We start from the raw sequence: 19010 nt of genomic DNA on the forward strand, positions 1-19010 counted from the left end.
TAAGAACAGAGGGAGTACTATATATCAACAGCATGCATGCAGATTCATATCGCCAGATCTCTAATCTAATAGATAGCCAGCATCCGTGATAGGAGGTAGATCACGCGCAGACAGTATTTTGTGACTGGTCGGTTCGGCTCCTTGTGGCCCAATCATTTGCTATTTGGAGTGAGCTAAACATGAAATTTTGGCAAGTTTCGATTTTACCATTCGACGGCGCGGCAGAGTTTAACAGCGGAAAAGCTCCAATTCACAAACTCATCCGCGTCATCGCCTTCCCCGGACAACACTGCTGTCTCCTGTGGAGTCTATCCGCCTTTCCCTTTCAAATCTTATCTTTTCACCGACCTGTCTCCCGCGCTTGTTTCTTCCTCATCTTTTCCCCTTTCTATCTTCATTCATTAAGCTAGCTAAGAAAAAGCAGAGCTCGAGATGCATTGTCATCTATACCAATAAAAATATATCGAGGGGCAAATTCAATTCTATCTCGGCAATCAAACTAAGTCAAACCATTGAGCTATATTACTTAAATGGTGAATTCTCAACATGTTTAACATACAGTTAATATCATACCTAATATCATTTCTCGAGTGCCGTGGCACCAGGCAAAATCAAATATCACAGTAGTGCTTCACATCCAAACAGAGTTGATCTGTAAGAGGAGAGACACAATGATGCACGTCCTCGCCGATCGGAGAACATAAAGCACGATTGTAGCATGTTGGCTAGATCATCGCGCATGAGTTGAACTGACATGGATGGTGAGCCTCTATACAACCAAGCCGGCAAACAAAAGTGAAAGAGCACGCCCTCTCATGCAATGCTCATTGTTGTCAGCGGCGGATCCAAATTGGGTTGAACTGAACCCAACGGATTTTGCTTCGTACGTGCAAGTAGGTGCATGTTTACTTGACGTGAACTCATTAAAAAATTGTGACTGAACCCATCAATGAAAACTTGTCCTGCTGCACCAGTGCTGGGCTATTTTGCTTCGTATGTGTATATAGAGAGACTATTTCAAAATATACACATATATCAAAAATTATTGCAATAAAAAATTTAGTAAACATTTGCCACGTATTAAAAGAATTCCATGCAGTCCTGAAAAGGTAGTACCATTGAAAAATGTGACATTTAAAAATATACACATTTTTTAAATTTTGTTCATGATATTTCCAAGAATATTATGAAAAGTATAAAAAAATTGTTCATGTAAACAATGTAAAATTCAAAGAATTGTTCATGGAATTTAAAAAATGACAGTGTGTTTAAAAATATGTTTCATGGCATTTTACAAGAACGCTTATGAACTGTAAAAAGGTTGTTCACGTAATTTCAAAAGATAATCATAACATATAATAAAATGTTTGTGATATTTTATAAAAACTTTCTAATAATTTCTTACATGTTTAAAAATATTGATGATATTTGGTAATGAATTTTAATTATGTTTTTAAAATGTTTATTTTTTACTTCAAAATATTCAATGCACATTTTACAAATATTTCACATGTATAGTCGGATAATTGTTCAACATGTATCTAAATAATGTTCAATGTGTATCAAAACAAATTTTCCATTTGTATACAAAAAATGTTAAATGTGCATTCGAAGAAAATTGGCTTGCATTTAAAAAAATTAAAATAATGAAAATTAAAATAAAAACAGAGAATACAGAAAATAAAACCGACCCAAACAGTGCAAAAAGTTTCACTAACCGCATCTGAAAAGGTTCCAAAAATCACTGGGTTCATCTTGTTGGGCCAGCCCACATAACCGATTACTTGAGGCGAGCGTTGCTACGGTCTCACAATAAGCGAGACGTAGCATTTGCGGCAAATGAACAACATGTCGAAAAAGAAGAAAAGACAAAGAAAAAGGCTTGGTTTCAGCAGGCAGATCGCACGCGGACGTTTGCCGCCTCGTCTGTGTGACATGTGTCATGCGGGGCTCACCTAGCATTATCTTTTATGTTTTGCAACTGAGCCTATGTTGCAGTTTTCCCACCGGTATGTTGTAGGATCTGAATCTGGATCCGTCGAGCGCAGTTGCCTCATGTGTTCCTCCCAAGCTCCCGTTCTTCCTCTAATTTGTGTAACATCATTTATGTTGCAAAAATCCTTCTGCAACATCATCCATGTTGCAAAAAAGTGAAGACTAAAAAAATTGTAACACTTAAATGTTCCAGCAATATGAACTATGTTGCAAAGAGGGTTCTGCAACACTGACTTTGTTGCAACAATGAGGACGGGGTTAACCGTTGGTTGGACCAGATCTAACTGCTGAGTGGGCGGATCTTTTCAAATTATCTATCGACGGATGCATAACACTGCCCAAAGACAAAACTACAAATGAAGTTACGTTGATGGAGACCTCAGCTAGGGTTTTCCACTTTTCCCTACCTATAAAGGGAAGCATATGGATAGAAATTGATTTTTATTTTTTTGCAGGGTAAAAAATCGTTTCCTATTTGCCACATGTTGCACAAATTGTCGCCGCAGCACTTGAGATATTTCTCTACTTGTACACAAAGTTTTCTCTTTCCGGTTTGGGGAACGTTCTCGAGCTTTGAGGCCGTTTTTTCTGGTTTTGGGAACCTTCTAGTAAGTTCCCAAACCGGCTTTTTTTCCAAAAAAAAAAATAGTTTTCTTCTTTGTCTATCCTTCCTGTTTTGTGTTTCTTCTTTCAATTTTGTTCATTTTTTTATTTTTAAGTTTGTATTTTATTTTATCAAAAAATGTTATCAAAATTAATAAAATGTTCGCACTTTCCTAAATATGTTTCATAATTTATTTTCTGTTTTAAAACTTTGCTCAGAACTTCCAAAACAGATTAGTACTGCAAATTTTGTTTACTTCTTTTCCAAAATTGTTCAAAACTGTAAAGAATTTCTGAAAAAAATCACATTCTAAATTTTTGTTTGTGAATTTCATAAAATATTCCTGTTTTCAAAATTTATTCACAAATTCAAAAAATGTTCGGGGAATTTCATAGAGTGTTTGCATTTTGAAAATGGTATTCACAATTTAGAAAAAAGTTCACATTTATCAAAAATTGTTCAAAAATTCAAAAAAAACGTGTTTTCATAATTTGTTCGCAATCATTTTGAAGAAGTGGTTTATAATTCTGAAATTGTTCGAATTTTTTACAAAAGTTATTTTCGAAATTTACTCGCAAATTCAACAAATTTTCAGCGAATTTCTGAAAATTTTTGCATTTTGAAAATGTAGTTCATAATTAAGGAAAGTGTTCACGTTTTTGAAAAAAAATCTTCCTGTTTTCAAACTTTATTCACAAATTCAAAATTATTCTTGTTTCCATAATTTGTTCTTAAATTTATAAAATGTTCAGGGAATTTCATAACACATTTATGGATGTGATGATGAGCCTAATGGGTATCTGCAGCCCCTTTTCTTTGAATGTGTTTTCAGCAAAAAATTCTAGATGGCCATTTGAATTGAATGGAACACAGACCTAGATACCATTGAGATGCTTGCAGATGGCAAGAACAGATACCACAACAAGGGTTTCAAAGAAAGTTTGATAGCAGGATGTTGGAGCACATGGAAGCATAGGCCTGGCATCATCTTTGACAACAATGAAAGAGATCTACCACATTGCATAACTTGCTTCAAAGAGCATTACGGCACCATCATGAAAAGAGCCAAGCCCAGCCTTAAGGAGGGAATGCAATCATGGCTAGACACATTGTGAACTTTTTTTTGTAATTATCTTTTTGTACCATCCATGTACAGTGCCATGTATTACCCCCTCATATTAATGAAAAACCGAGTTATGGTAGGGATTTTCCCTACTGTGTTAGCTCAAAGAAAAATTTCATAAAACATTCACGTTTTTAAAATTTTGTTCATAATTTCGGAAAATATTCGGGTTTTTTAATTTGTTGTTGTTTCTCTAAAAATGTTTGCATTTTCAAACAGTTGTTCGTAGTTTCAGAAAATGTTCTCGTTTTCAATTTTGTTCCATTAAAAAATGTTTGAGTCTTTAATAATTTGTTATCAAATTTTGTAAATGTTTGTTTTTTTTCAAAAAAATGTTTACTTTTGTGGAAAAGAAATTCACGTTCAAATTTCAAAAAAGGATTAAATCTTTCACTACCTGTTGTTTATATAAAATAAGCTGCCATTTTTAGATAAAAAATCTGTTAAATACATTGGCTATCGACGTGGTACACAGGAGGTCGTGCGCTCGATACCACTAAGACATGTTTTTTGGGGGAAAATGTGAGTTGTTCTTTAAGCTTTGCCGCTGTCGTTCGTTTTTCTTTAAGAATCACGCTACAAATCTTGAAGTGGAGTCAGTCGGTCGCACTGGCTAGCAGCACGAGCGTTTCTGGCGTTGGTCATCCGACCTAGGGCACCGATTTTTGTTGATTTTTCATCGCACTCTACCACAAATGGGCCAACCCAGGTCAGCTGTCCCATGTGCTAATCGTCTACTATTTGCCCCCAATAAGCGGCATATAGGAGGTCCCCTAGCACTTACGACAAATGCCCCCCCCCCCCTCCACCCCCCCGCCCTCTCCCGGTCGTAAAAGAAGTAGAAAGAAGAGTAGAACATGATGATAGCCAGTTCCATGTGTACGGGTCGATCGATCGACCTCAGATGGGCTTCTACGTACCTATAAGGGGGCGATGGATAAAAATAATTAGCATAGCCTGCAATAAATGAATGAAATATTAGTTGAGGGATACCCTTGCCAATGGTCACTCCTATCTTTTTAGAGGCTGACAAGTGGCACTTGTCACAACCTGCAAGTTTTTCTTTTTTCGTAGATTTTTTTAAATATATTTCATCTCTTGAATTATGCGTCTAAATGCTAAACCAATTTCACCATTGGATTTCTTGCGCCGAAATCTTCAAAACTAGATAACATGTTAATAGGTTTCAAGGAACTTTTCCCCTTTTCCTGAAGCACATGAGATTCAAATATGTGCTTCTTGTGGAAGAAAACAAATGCGGAAAAACCCACCGCAAATCAATGCCTCCACTTGAAGCAAATATGCGCTTCTCGTGATAGTAAAATACATCGCATTTTTCCCTTTCCGCGTGCTTCTCACAGGAGCAAACCTCCACGAGAAGCAAATATGTGCTCCTCGTGAAAGCAAAAAATCATGATTTTTTCTCTTCTCAAGAAGTGCAGTTGTGCTTCTCACGGAAGCAAATCTGTGCCTCCACGTCTCTGCTTCTTATATGGAAGCAAAAAACAAAAGGTTTCGTGATCCTCCCTTACCGAGAGCCCAACAGAGAGGCTAACTGTATTAATTGAGGCCCAACACGGCCCAAATTTTCTAAAGGCCCAACTGATTAAAAAAGGCCGCACAGACATTAAAAATTGTAGAAAGAATTGGAGATGCGGGGGATTGAACCCCGTGCCTCCCGCATGCAAAGCGGGCGCTCTACCATTTGAGCTACATCCCCGTTGATGCAAAGGTAGTCTTAAACATTTTCATTATCATTTATCACTTCCTTAATCCCAATGAAATGGTTATCAGAGGAACAGGCAGCAGGGTAGTACTGGCATAGGAATACACGCTCCCAAGAGTGAGAGTGTGTGTGTGTATAAGTTTTATCTAGTGAATTTTGTTCTGGCAATTTTACGATGATGCGTACTTGTTCAGAACAAGCAAACCGTGTAGAGTGCTTTGTACTAAAAATTATTCGCTTCTCTCTTTTTGTGGTATAGTCGTCCATGCTGTCAAAAACAAGCAAACCCAAACCTGTAGTCAGTTCTATGCCATTCTCAGGGAAGAGATGATGGATTCGTTTGGAACCATGTTTTTCCAAATGTCCAGACAGAAACAGCAAATGTTCAATGTACATTTATACGAAAGCAAAGGGGTTTGAAGTTTATCATGTTTTCTGAAGTGAGAAGTTTCTGTTTTGCCGGGGTGCTCGTACTGGCTGCAGTCTGCTCCTATCTCCTTGGAGGTTGTGATCAACCGTGACAAGATTTTGCCAAATGAAAGTATGAAACCCATCGAGCAAGGGTGCTCATTGCTCCACTCGGTGGAGCAGACAGTATCGGTGGCTGAGCATGCCAAGTGCATTTCCTTACAGACAAATAGGCCCCACAAACTTTGAGGATTAGTGGACCAATTAGAAAATCTTTCGTTGCTTTATTTTCTGGGGAAACTGGTTGTTGCTTCAAAAGGTTAAATTCTTTAATATTGTAAAACATAGCTTCTGGAAAGAAGTATTTTCTGCGTTTTTGAAAAAATGAAGTATTTCCATGTAGAGATGCAATCCATGGCGTCGTTACGAAATACAACAAATCTAAGCAGGTCAATTATTGGCTATTGGAGTATGGTGCACGACACGAGGCCCAAATGCAGCAGCAGCACATTAAATTTCCAGTAAGGCACACATGTTGTGCCTGCATTCTTCATGTGAAGAGTAAGAGAAACAATGCAATTGCTAACAAGAACGAATTGCATGCATGGTGCAGTAATATAATCATGACTAGATACATGGCCATCTTATTATCTAGGCATATGGCTCGTATGTATATATACATAGTGTCATAGTCCATCACAAAGTGTATTCCTTCCTCAAGTAACAAACAGTAGCAAGTCAGCATGCTATAGCTTTAAACGGGAGCATGTATTCATGGGCTTAGTAGTTACTATGAGATGTTGGAGTGAAACAAACAAGCCATGTGTTTTCCTATATGAGTTGTGCGAAAGAGCCGATCCATCTCTGGCCCTGCTTCTCCTCGCCCACGCAGTCACCGAGCACAATAGCTACCACCGCTGCCACAAACAGTAGCAGGATGAAGTGGCCTTTTGCTCTCTCTTGTAAAAAGAACTGACTTATCCTTGCTTGTTTCGAAGCATGGAAAAAAAATGTAATTCTGACCTAGTCCATTGGTGTTTTGTTCAATAGCAATGGAGCCTGAATTCTTTTCATCTTATTCCTAAAAGAATATCCTTTCATCTTCCATTTGTTTTTGCATTACTCATTTTTTTAAATGAATAACAAGACCAAGAATTAACGGGAAACAACCTCAAGAAAAAAAATTAACAAGACGTAAAATGGAAGGGACTCATGCTGACAAACTGGAAATTGCCCCATCTATCTAAATCGTTTCATGTGAAATTCTGGACGTGTTTCTCCATGAAGATGTGAATTGTGGCAAAAAATACATTCATTGAACATATTTAATTTTACATCAAAAATATTTAGCTGATGACTATTGGTGAGAGTGCTACATATCCATCGTGTGAGCTGTGAAGTGCTATCCGTATGAAGATGAAAGAAACAAGAGAAAGATGTGATAGCTTCCGGGTGTTCCTACACCCTCTATGAAAAGTACATTTTAAAAAATGAAAATAAATCATAAAAACCTGAAACTTTGTGACATCAAATATGCTCAAACTTTTTAGGAGCTTGCAAGTTTTCGTAACGAAATATCATATAAAGAAAGGTGTACACATGAGAAAGATATGTCAATGCTAAAAGTGCTCAAAACTTTGAACACTGAAATCTTTTTCTTGTGTAGAGCTCCTCGAATGTTTTTTTCTGCATAAAAACTTGCAAGCACCTACAAAGTTTGAGCATATTAGACGTCGCACAGTTTTAGTTTTTTCTTTTTGAATTTATTGTTCATAGAGGGTGTAGGGACATCCTGTGACGCCTGGATAATTAAGCTACAGTAATCCTCCGCTAATGATGCCACATCATCACATTACTGTTGCTAATCCTCACTTGATCCAAATCATGATTCAAATTCAAATTCAAAATTTAAAGTCAAAAATCCAAGTTTGTCAAGCATGAAAACTAAAATGTTCAAAAGGTGGCAAATAATCCTTGGATATTTATCAAGTTGGAACCAACCTCATTTGAGTTCCCAAAATGCCCCTGGGATTTTATCTTGTGGTCCAACAATAATTAAATTGGCCTTTCCAATTTCTGAAAATGGTTAGCCAACTCCTTTTGACTCCAAACTTTTTATGCAACTTCACTTTGTTCCTATCTATTTTTTGTGCAAAGTGCCACATTTAACAAAAATAATTCAGTAGCTCTTTTAAATAGGAAACAGAGGCAATTCAAAAAAATAAATAAAAGAAAAGGCCACCACCCCCTAGTGGGCCTCGTGGCCCAGCTGGCCATCCAGCTGGTCGGCCAGGCCGGCCCACTCGAACCACCCACGCCGCCGAGGGGATAAGTCTCCCCCTCGGCCTCGTCCTCGTCAGCCCCAGATTCCCCCCTCTCGCTCGGCTCTGTCCCTCTCGGTTCTCTCTGCCGGAGCGCCGTCGGCACCGTTGCCGCGGCCTCGACCCCTCCCTCACCACGCCGACGCGTCCAACGGCTCCACCGGACTCCTCCACATCGGCTACAAGCCCCGGATGGAGCTCGGAGTCGGCACATCAAGCGGATCGACGCCTCCCCAACTCGTCTCCCTTCTCGAACACCGCTGCCCTCGTCGTCGTCTCCGGCCATCTCGACCCTCCCCGAGCCCACTGCCGCCTCCCTACGCTCCGCTGTGAGCCCTCGCTGTTTCCCCTTTTTTTCCCTGCCGTCCTCCGTCACCGAGGCCGCGCCCGGGCCCTGCGCTCGTCGCGTCCGCGCCCGTGGCCGCGTGCTACGCACGAGCTCACGCGCCCCGCATCGTAGTCCCTACGCGCCCGTGCCGCGCCGGCCACGCCCGATGCGCGTGCCCGCTTACCGCTACCCTCCCCGGCGCGCTCACCGCGTCCCCGCAGCCCCAGCGCTCGCCGGCGTCGCCCTGTACAGCCACCCTGCGTCGCCCTCCCGCTCCACCACAACTGCCTGCCCGTCTCCCCCTAGCGCCGCGCCGCCCCTGCCCTGCAGCCCCGCCGTCGCTGTTGTTGCTTCGTCGCGCCGGCCGCCCCTCCTCGCGCCGCCTACCATCGCCTCCTGCTGGCCGCCGCTCGTCGGCGCTAGCACCTGCTGCCGTGGCCGGCGCCTCCCCCGCTGGCCTGGGCGCACGCCCGTTCGGGTGCGGCCCCGAACGCCAGCGCCCGTTGGGCATCGCCTGCATCCGCCGCCCGGCGCCCGCACCCGTTAGCCCGTTTGGCCACATGGGCCTATGACAGTGGGGCCCGCCCCCAAAATGAAATTAAAATTAGTTAAAAATAATTAAATATTAATTAATTAATTAGTAATCAATTTAATTAGCTTAATTAACTTAACTTAATTAGCATAATTGCCTAATTTAGTTAATTAACACAGTTAGTTTAGTTAGGTCAATGGCAGATGGGCCCCACAGGCCCTTTTGACCAGTCAACCCGGTCAGAGTTGACTGTTGACCCTGCTGACGTCATGATGATGTCATGCTGATGCAGCAAACTTATTTTCGTTTTAAATTTAAATTGTAGAATGTCTTTAAAACTTCAAAAAAACATAGAAAATTAACCATAGCTCGGATCGAAAAACTTTGTACATGAAAGTTGCTCAGAACGACGAGACAAATCCGAATACGCCCTCCGTTCGTCTGCCACACATCCCTAGCATAGTGAACATGCAACCTTTCCCCTCCGGTTCATCTGTCCAACAGACGTCCGGAACCGGGAATACTTTCCCGGATGTTTTCCCCCTTCGCCGGTATCACCTCCTACCGCGTTAGGTCACACCCGGCACATCTTATTGCCATGTTATGCTTTGTGGTGCTAAGTTGCTTTATATTTACTGTTTCTCCCCCCTCTTCTCTCCGATAGACCTCGAGACCGATGCTGCCCTTGTGATCGACTACGTCGACGACGACCCCCCTCCTTGCCAGAGCAACCAGGCAAGCAAACCCCCCTTGAGCATTCCGATATCGCCCATTTCTTTCCCTCTCATGCTTGCATTAGAACTGCTACTGCTTTCTGTATGATCCTACTCCGATGCATAGCCTGTTGTTGTTACCTGCTTTCATACCTTACCTGCTTATCCTAAACTGCTTAGTATAGGTTGGTTAGTGATCCATCAGTGGCCCCACCTTGTCCCAGTCGCCTCGCTTTATATTCGATGACTCGATCAACGTGATCGACGTCCAGGCCCCGACACCGCACATCACCCCCCTTAGTTGTATGACTCTACAGAGTTACCATCGAGTGCCGAGGGTGGAACCTCTTACATCACTCCTGATGAGATCTCTGTAGTGTAGCTATACGGTTGAGGTTATCGAGGGTGATTTCCTCCTTAACCACTTCCGTTACGGCTCTGTCATGCAACCCATCAAATGTGAACCTCGAGGGTGGATCCTCTTACGTTCACCTTGATGACAACATCGAGTGGAATTCACCAGGGGTGATTCCTCGGGTTTTCCCCTTGGTTTTAGACACACAGTTACTATGGTTACTTTGACTTTGCACTGAGCCATGTTACTAAGACGGGTCGGCCCTGAGGGGTACCCGCGCGAGCTTAATAGCGAGTGATGTGGAGTCGGTTGACCTGGAAGGTGCCCGCGAGATACTTACAAGGCGTGGCCGGGCATTCTTAGCCCTTGTCGCAAGTACTTGAGACGGGGCAACGGGGACACATCTTTCGTGAGTCTCTGCTTGTTACCGTGCGTTCCTAATCCACTACGATTTGGATATTTGATCCGAGGGGCCTCTGGCCTGATAGCACTAACCATCACGTGGGCATAGTATGGGCGTTCTGCATCGTGCCAAAGCTTAATAGACGTCAGCGACTGAGCGGCGCGCGCCGGGTTGGACTGGAAAGCACCTACCTTGTTGAAGGAGGTACCTAGGTCTGCTCACCGGCCGCGTACGCAACATGCAGGAGTTCCCGGGGAGATGGCCCATGACCCCTGGGGGCATAGGTTTAGTCCGACGTGCTGGCCTCTCTATTGAGACTAGGTCGGGTTGTGGCGTATTGTTTGGCCGAGGCCGGGCATGACCCAGGAAAGTGTGTCTGGCCGGAGTTAATCGAGCGTGGTGGGTAAGTTGGTGCACCCCTGCAGGGAACAAAACATCTATCGATAGCCTGTCCTACGGTAACGGACACTTGGAGTTGTATCCCGATCGATACAACTAGAACTGAGACATGGAGATGAGACTTGGATGTGAGATGATAACTGGATAGTATGGCTCTGGGATTGCTTTCTTGCAGGGAGTCGAGAAAGGATCTCTGGCCGAGGTTGATAATTCTACCACTTTACTTTATGCTACTCTTATCTCTCCTGATGCTGCAAGATGCTTGAAGATGCTAGTCTTCGATAGGCTAGACTTTCCCCTTCCTTCTGACATTCTGCAGTTTAGTCCACAGATACAACCCATTCCTTTCATACAGATGCATACTTAGTTTAGATCTGATGTAAGTCTTGCGAGTAGTTTGGATGAGTACTCACGGTTGCTTTGCTACTTCTTTTTCCCCATACCCGATTGTTGCAACCAGATGACGGATCCCAGGAGCCAGACGACGCCACTGATGACTACTACTACCCGGAGGATGCCTACTACTACGGGAAGACCGCCGACGACTAGGAGTAGTTAGGAGGCTCCCAGGCAGGAGGCCTTGCCTTTCCGATCGTTGTTGCTTTAGTGCTAGCCTTCTTAAGGCAAACTTGTCTAACTTATGTCTGTACTCAGATATTCTTGCTTCCGCTGACTCTTGTGTATTCGAGCTTATGTATTCGAGCGCTCGAGGCCCCTGGCTTGTAATATAAAGCTTGTATTATTTTAATTTGTGTCTAGAGTTGTGTTGTGATATCTTTCCGTGGGTCCTTGATCTTGATCGTACACATTTGCACGTATGATTAGTGTACGATTGAATCGAGGGCATCACACATCCGGTAGTTGAAAACCCATTCTCAACAAACAAATGATGTGATATGTACGTACATATTGATGTGTATACTATGTGCAATGTGTAACTTTCCACTTGCCACCTCCGCGTGCCATGTACGTTCATATTGCAAATTTGCTGGCACTAGCTAGAATAAAACGCTAATGCAAGATTATAGACGACACACCAAGGCACGATATTTGTTAACGAGGTTCATCGATATGGCCACTGTTGGAAATATGCCCTAGAGGCAATAATAAATTGGTTATTATTATATTTCCTTGTTCATGATAATCGTTTATTATCCATGCTAGAATTGTATTGATAGGAAACTCAGATACATGTGTGGATACATAGACAACACCATGTCCCTAGTAAGCCTCTAGTTGACTAGCTCGTTGATCAATAGATGGTTAAGGTTTCCTGACCATGGACATTGGATGTCGTTGATAATGGGATCACATCATTAGGAGAATGATGTGATGGACAAGACCCAATCCTAAGCCTAGCACAAAGATCGTGTAGTTCGTATGCTAAAGCTTTTCTAATGTCAAATATCATTTCCTTAGACCATGAGATTGTGCAACTCCCGGATACCGTAGGAGTGCTTTGGGTGTGCCAAACGTCACAACGTAACTGGGTGGTTATAAAGGTTCACTACAGGTATCTCCGAAAGTGTCTGTTGGGTTGGCACGAATCGAGACTGGGATTTGTCACTCCGTGTAAATGGAGAGGTATCTCTGGGCCCACTCGGTAGGACATCATCATAATGTGCACAATGTGACCAAGGAGTTGATCATGGGATGATGTGTTACGGAACGAGTAAAGAGACTTGCCAGTAACAAGATTGAACAAGGTATCGGGATACCGACGATCGAATCTCGGGCAAGTATCGTACCGCTAGACAAAGGGAATTGTATACGGGATTGATTAAGTCCTTGACATCGTGGTTCATCCGATGAGATCATCGTGGAACATGTGGGAGCCAACATGGGTATCCAGATCCTGCTGTTGGTTATTGGCCGGAGAGGTGTCTCGGTCATGTCTGCATGGTTCCCGAACCCGTAGGGCCTACACACTTAAGGTTTGATGACGCTAGGGTTATAGGGAATAGATATACGTGGTTACCGAATGTTGTTCGGAGTCCCGGATGAGATCCCGGACATAACGAGGAGTTCCGGAATGGTCCGGAGGTAAAGATTTATATATGGGAAGTCCTGTTTTGGTCACCGAAAAAGTTTCGGGTGCTATCGGTAACGTACCGGGACCACCGGGAGGGTCCCGGGGGTCCACCAGGTGGGTCTACCTGCCCCAGATGGTTGCGTGGGCCAAGTGTGAGAGGGGACCAGCCCCAGGTGGGCTGGTGCGCCCCCCCCACCAGGGCCCAAGGCGAAGAGAGAAGGGAAAAGGGCAAACCCTAGGCTCAGATGGGCCTAAGGCCCACCTAGTGGTGCGCCCCCCCTCTCTCCCCCCTTGGCCGCCCCCTAGATGGGATCTAGGGCTGGCCGCCACCCCCTAGGGGTGGAAACCTAGGTGGGGGTGCAGCCCCTCCCCTCTCCCTATATATACTTGAGCAAAGGGGCAGCCCAACACGCGATTCAATCTCCCTGTTGGCGCAGCCCTACCCCTCTTCCTCCTCGTCTCTCGTAGTGCTTGGCGAAGCCCTGCTGGAGTCCCGCGCTCCTCCACCACCACCACGCCGTCGTGCTGCTGCTGGATGGAGTCTTCCCCAACCTCTCCTTCTCCCCTTGCTAGATCAAGGCGTAGGAGACGTCACCGGGCTGTACGTGTGTTGAACGCGGAGGTGCCGTCTGTTCGGCACTAGGATCATCAGTGATTTGGATCACGACGAGTACGACTCCATCAACCCCGTTCACTTGAACGCTTCCGCTTAGCGATCTACAAGGGTATGTAGATGCACTCTCCTTCCCCTCGTTGCTAGATTACTCCATAGATTGATCTTGGTGATGCGTAGAAAATTTTGAATTTCTACTACGTTCCCCAACAGCTACATCCTCGGGGCATGACTACGGGCGCTCCTATCGCAACACCGGCCGCCCGGGCGCCGGCACAAGCCGTCAGCTCCCCCGCGTACTTGTTGCTATCAAGTCGTCATGGGTTACAACGTGTGGTGCCCCTCCGTATATAAGAGACCTAGGATACAAGTATACGACTCCTACACAACTTGTACCTAACCACACCAATTATAACTCCAAGTCCATGTAACCCCTTGCGTACGTAATATATTCAACACAAATATAACAAACTCCACCTTGGCGAATATTCTGCACCACCTAGAAGTCCTCCATGCTCGAACCTCCATGTACTCCGGACTTGGGTTGTCTTCTTTGTAGCTTGCTGAGAGCTACCCGGCGGGTTAGACCCGCTGCCACCGGGGGACTCCACTGCTACTCCTGCAGCTCCACTCTTCATGGCTCCACTTGCAATAGTGCTCCCTTGCATCTTGTAAAGATGTGAAGTCATCCACTATCCTATCATCATGATCACCCCATCTTCCATGATTTTCATGGTCTTCTTATCCCGATTAGAACGGAATTCCATAGCACTATCATGAAGAACACCAAGCGAAATTAGATTCCTCCTTAGCCCTGGCACATGCCTGACTCCCCGAAGCATCCGCTCAACTCCGTCAAACATCTTGATTTTGATGTCACCTACTCCAGCAACACGATAACTTGTGTCATCGCTCACATAGGCTAAACCAAACTCACCAGACTTGTACGAAGAGAATCACTCCCTGTTGGGTGTCGCATGAAAAGAGCAAGCTGAATCCAACATCCACGCTTCAGTTTTTGTTGACTACCTGTTTGATACCACGAGAACATCACTATCACTGTCCGAGCCATCACCATGAGTAGCCGCATTAGCACTTGCCCCACCCTTCAGTTCTGGGCATTCCCTCTTTATATGTCACCAGTCCTTGCACCTGTAGCACTGCACCTTTTTCTTCTCTGCCTTGTCCCTTCCTGAACTGATAACCTTTAACTGCCAACCCCAAACCTTGAGTACTCTCCCTTTCTGCAGGATTCTTTTGCTTCATCAACTCATGTCCAAGCAACGCTGCAGTGACTTCCTCATTATTGATTGTTTTCTTTCCATGTGTCGATGTAATTACCAAATGCTCATAGGACGGTGGCAACGAAACAAGAAGAAGTAGTGCCTTATCCTCATCATCAATCTTCACATCCAGACGCGCTAGATTCGTGACCAACTGATTAAAAACATTCACATGCTCCACAAGATCCGACCGCTCCTGCATCTTCAGCCCATAGAACTTTTGCTTCAAATACAGCTTATTGGTCGCTGACTTGGACCTATAACGATTTGCCAACTTGTCCCAAATTCCCTTAGGAGAATCTTCGTCCATGACATGATACATGACCTAATCTGCAAGACAAAGCCGTATGGCAGCGGCCGCCTGCACTTGCATATCCTCCCACGCATCGTTGTCAACCTTGGTCGGCTTCCTCTCCCGCAAACCCTTTAAGATTCCTTGCTACGCCAGAATATCCTTGACTCTTGTCTGCCATAGACCGAAGTTACCCGTGCCATCGAATTTCTCCACATCAAACTTGGTGAACCCCGGCGCCATGCCGAGCCGCGATCTAACCGACCTGTTGCCGCCAGTCTGGCCGCCTTTGTTTTCCTCTGCAACTTCCTCACGAAAAAGATCGCTGATCCCGTATTCCTCGTTTGAAGCCACGCCACAGTCCGCGATCTACCAAGAAATATGACCAGCACAATGTCCCCATCGGCCCTTCAGAAATATATTCAGGTGGGGAGCCTCCCCCCCCCTCCGGTGACCATTTCAAAAAAAAAATTCATTGCACGGCAAAGCTTCAGGAATTTCTGGCATCGCCATGTCTGATATTGTCACTGCTGAAGCTCCTAGGTACTGTCCCGAACTATCAACAGGCGAGCTACTTTTAGATACTCCCCCCGGTCCTTTTTACTCTGCATATAAGAATTGTCTGAAGTCAAACTTCGTAAATTTTGACCATATTTATACGAAAAATATTAACATCTACAATGCTAAATTTGTACAATATGAAAACTAATGTTACGACCCATCTAATGTTGTTTGATTTCACATTCTGAATGTTAGTATTTTATTCTATAAACTTGGTCAAAGTTTACTCTGTTTGACTTTAGACAAATCTTATATGCGAACTAAAAAGGACCGGAGGGAGTACTTGGCTAAAAAAAATATTAAATCCCAACAGAGAGGCTAATTGTAGGTCTACTAATTAAGGCCCAACGCGGCCTATTTTTTTCTAAAGATCCGACCGCTCCTGCATCTTCAGCCCATAGAACTTTTGCTTCAAATACAGCTTATTGGTCGCTGACTTGGACCTATAACGATTTGCCAACTTGTCCCAAATTCCCTTAGGAGAATCTTCGTCCATGACATGATACATGACCTAATCTGCAAGACAAAGCCGTATGGCAGCGGCCGCCTGCACTTGCATATCCTCCCACGCATCGTTGTCAACCTTGGTCGGCTTCCTCTCCCGCAAACCCTTTAAGATTCCTTGCTACGCCAGAATATCCTTGACTCTTGTCTGCCATAGACCGAAGTTACCCGTGCCATCGAATTTCTCCACATCAAACTTGGTGAACCCCGGCGCCATGCCGAGCCGCGATCTAACCGACCTGTTGCCGCCAGTCTGGCCGCCTTTGTTTTCCTCTGCAACTTCCTCACGAAAAAGATCGCTGATCCCGTATTCCTCGTTTGAAGCCACGCCACAGTCCGCGATCTACCAAGAAATATGACCAGCACAATGTCCCCATCGGCCCTTCAGAAATATATTCAGGTGGGGAGCCTCCCCCCCCCTCCGGTGACCATTTCAAAAAAAAAATTCATTGCACGGCAAAGCTTCAGGAATTTCTGGCATCGCCATGTCTGATATTGTCACTGCTGAAGCTCCTAGGTACTGTCCCGAACTATCAACAGGCGAGCTACTTTTAGATACTCCCCCCGGTCCTTTTTACTCTGCATATAAGAATTGTCTGAAGTCAAACTTCGTAAATTTTGACCATATTTATACGAAAAATATTAACATCTACAATGCTAAATTTGTACAATATGAAAACTAATGTTACGACCCATCTAATGTTGTTTGATTTCACATTCTGAATGTTAGTATTTTATTCTATAAACTTGGTCAAAGTTTACTCTGTTTGACTTTAGACAAATCTTATATGCGAACTAAAAAGGACCGGAGGGAGTACTTGGCTAAAAAAAATATTAAATCCCAACAGAGAGGCTAATTGTAGGTCTACTAATTAAGGCCCAACGCGGCCTATTTTTTTCTAAAGATCCGACCGCTCCTGCATCTTCAGCCCATAGAACTTTTGCTTCAAATACAGCTTATTGGTCGCTGACTTGGACCTATAACGATTTGCCAACTTGTCCCAAATTCCCTTAGGAGAATCTTCGTCCATGACATGATACATGACCTAATCTGCAAGACAAAGCCGTATGGCAGCGGCCGCCTGCACTTGCATATCCTCCCACGCATCGTTGTCAACCTTGGTCGGCTTCCTCTCCCGCAAACCCTTTAAGATTCCTTGCTACGCCAGAATATCCTTGACTCTTGTCTGCCATAGACCGAAGTTACCCGTGCCATCGAATTTCTCCACATCAAACTTGGTGAACCCCGGCGCCATGCCGAGCCGCGATCTAACCGACCTGTTGCCGCCAGTCTGGCCGCCTTTGTTTTCCTCTGCAACTTCCTCACGAAAAAGATCGCTGATCCCGTATTCCTCGTTTGAAGCCACGCCACAGTCCGCGATCTACCAAGAAATATGACCAGCACAATGTCCCCATCGGCCCTTCAGAAATATATTCAGGTGGGGAGCCTCCCCCCCCCCCTCCGGTGACCATTTCAAAAAAAAAATTCATTGCACGGCAAAGCTTCAGGAATTTCTGGCATCGCCATGTCTGATATTGTCACTGCTGAAGCTCCTAGGTACTGTCCCGAACTATCAACAGGCGAGCTACTTTTAGATACTCCCCCCGGTCCTTTTTACTCTGCATATAAGAATTGTCTGAAGTCAAACTTCGTAAATTTTGACCATATTTATACGAAAAATATTAACATCTACAATGCTAAATTTGTACAATATGAAAACTAATGTTACGACCCATCTAATGTTGTTTGATTTCACATTCTGAATGTTAGTATTTTATTCTATAAACTTGGTCAAAGTTTACTCTGTTTGACTTTAGACAAATCTTATATGCGAACTAAAAAGGACCGGAGGGAGTACTTGGCTAAAAAAAATATTAAATCCCAACAGAGAGGCTAATTGTAGGTCTACTAATTAAGGCCCAACGCGGCCTATTTTTTTCTAAAGGTCCAACTGATTAAAAAAGGCTTGGAGATGCGGGGGATCGAACCCCGTGCCTCCCGCATGCAAAGCGGGCGCTCTACCATTTGAGCTACATCCCCGTTGTTGTGATTTTCTTCTTTTCATTTCATTCAAGTAATACTTAAATCCCAATGAAATGGTTATCAGGTAGCAGGGTAGTACTAGCACAGGAATGCACGCTCCCAAGAGTGAGAGAGTGTGTGAACAATTGCCAGGAAAACACAAAAAACACTGCAGTACGATGATGCGTGCTTGTTCAGAACAAGCAAACCGTGTAGAGTGCTTTGTACTAAAAATTATTCGCTTGTCTATTTTTGTGGTATAGTCGTCCATGCTGTCAAAAACAAGCAAACCGAAACCTGTAGTCAGTTCTATCCCATTCTCAGGGAAGAGATGATGGATTCATTTGGAACCATGTTTCCAAAATTAAACAGAAACAGCAAATGTTCAATGTACACTTATACGAAAGCAAAGAGGGGTTGAAGTTTATCATGTTTTCTGAAGCAAAAGCTCGTTGTTCAACTTTCTTGAGCAGTTTCTGTTTTGCCGGGGTGCTCGTACTGGCTGCAGTCTGCTCCTATCTCCTTGGAGGTTGTGATCAACCGTGACAAAATTTTGCCAAATGAAAGTATGAAACCCATCGAGCAAGGGTGCTCATTGCTCCACTCGGTGGAGCAGACAGTATCGGTGGCTGAGCATACCAAATGCATTTCCTTATGGACAAACTTTGAGGATGTAGTGGATCAACTAGAACATATTTCATTGCTCAGATGCTTTATTTTTCTTTACAAGCAAGATCTCGCATCTCGAGGACTGGACGAGCAAGATATCAAGAGCATCTGAGCCCGAGCTCAGAA

The 19010-nt window shown here is 44.1% G+C and overlaps 2 non-coding genes across 2 annotated transcripts; both read right to left on the reverse strand.

Annotated features, from left to right (window-relative positions):
* Positions 1 to 5369: 5369 nt before the first annotated feature.
* Positions 5370 to 5442, reverse strand: TRNAA-UGC (transfer RNA alanine (anticodon UGC)). Its single transcript has one exon. It is a non-coding gene; the product is annotated as a tRNA-Ala (tRNA).
* A 12718-nt stretch (positions 5443 to 18160) lies between these two features.
* Positions 18161 to 18233, reverse strand: TRNAA-UGC (transfer RNA alanine (anticodon UGC)). Its single transcript has one exon. It is a non-coding gene; the product is annotated as a tRNA-Ala (tRNA).
* Positions 18234 to 19010: the final 777 nt, after the last annotated feature.

This window comes from Triticum urartu, chromosome 3A, assembly GCF_056163025.1.
Source record: "Triticum urartu cultivar PI428250 chromosome 3A, HENAU_Tu73, whole genome shotgun sequence".
NCBI classification, from domain to species: Eukaryota; Viridiplantae; Streptophyta; class Magnoliopsida; order Poales; family Poaceae; genus Triticum; species Triticum urartu.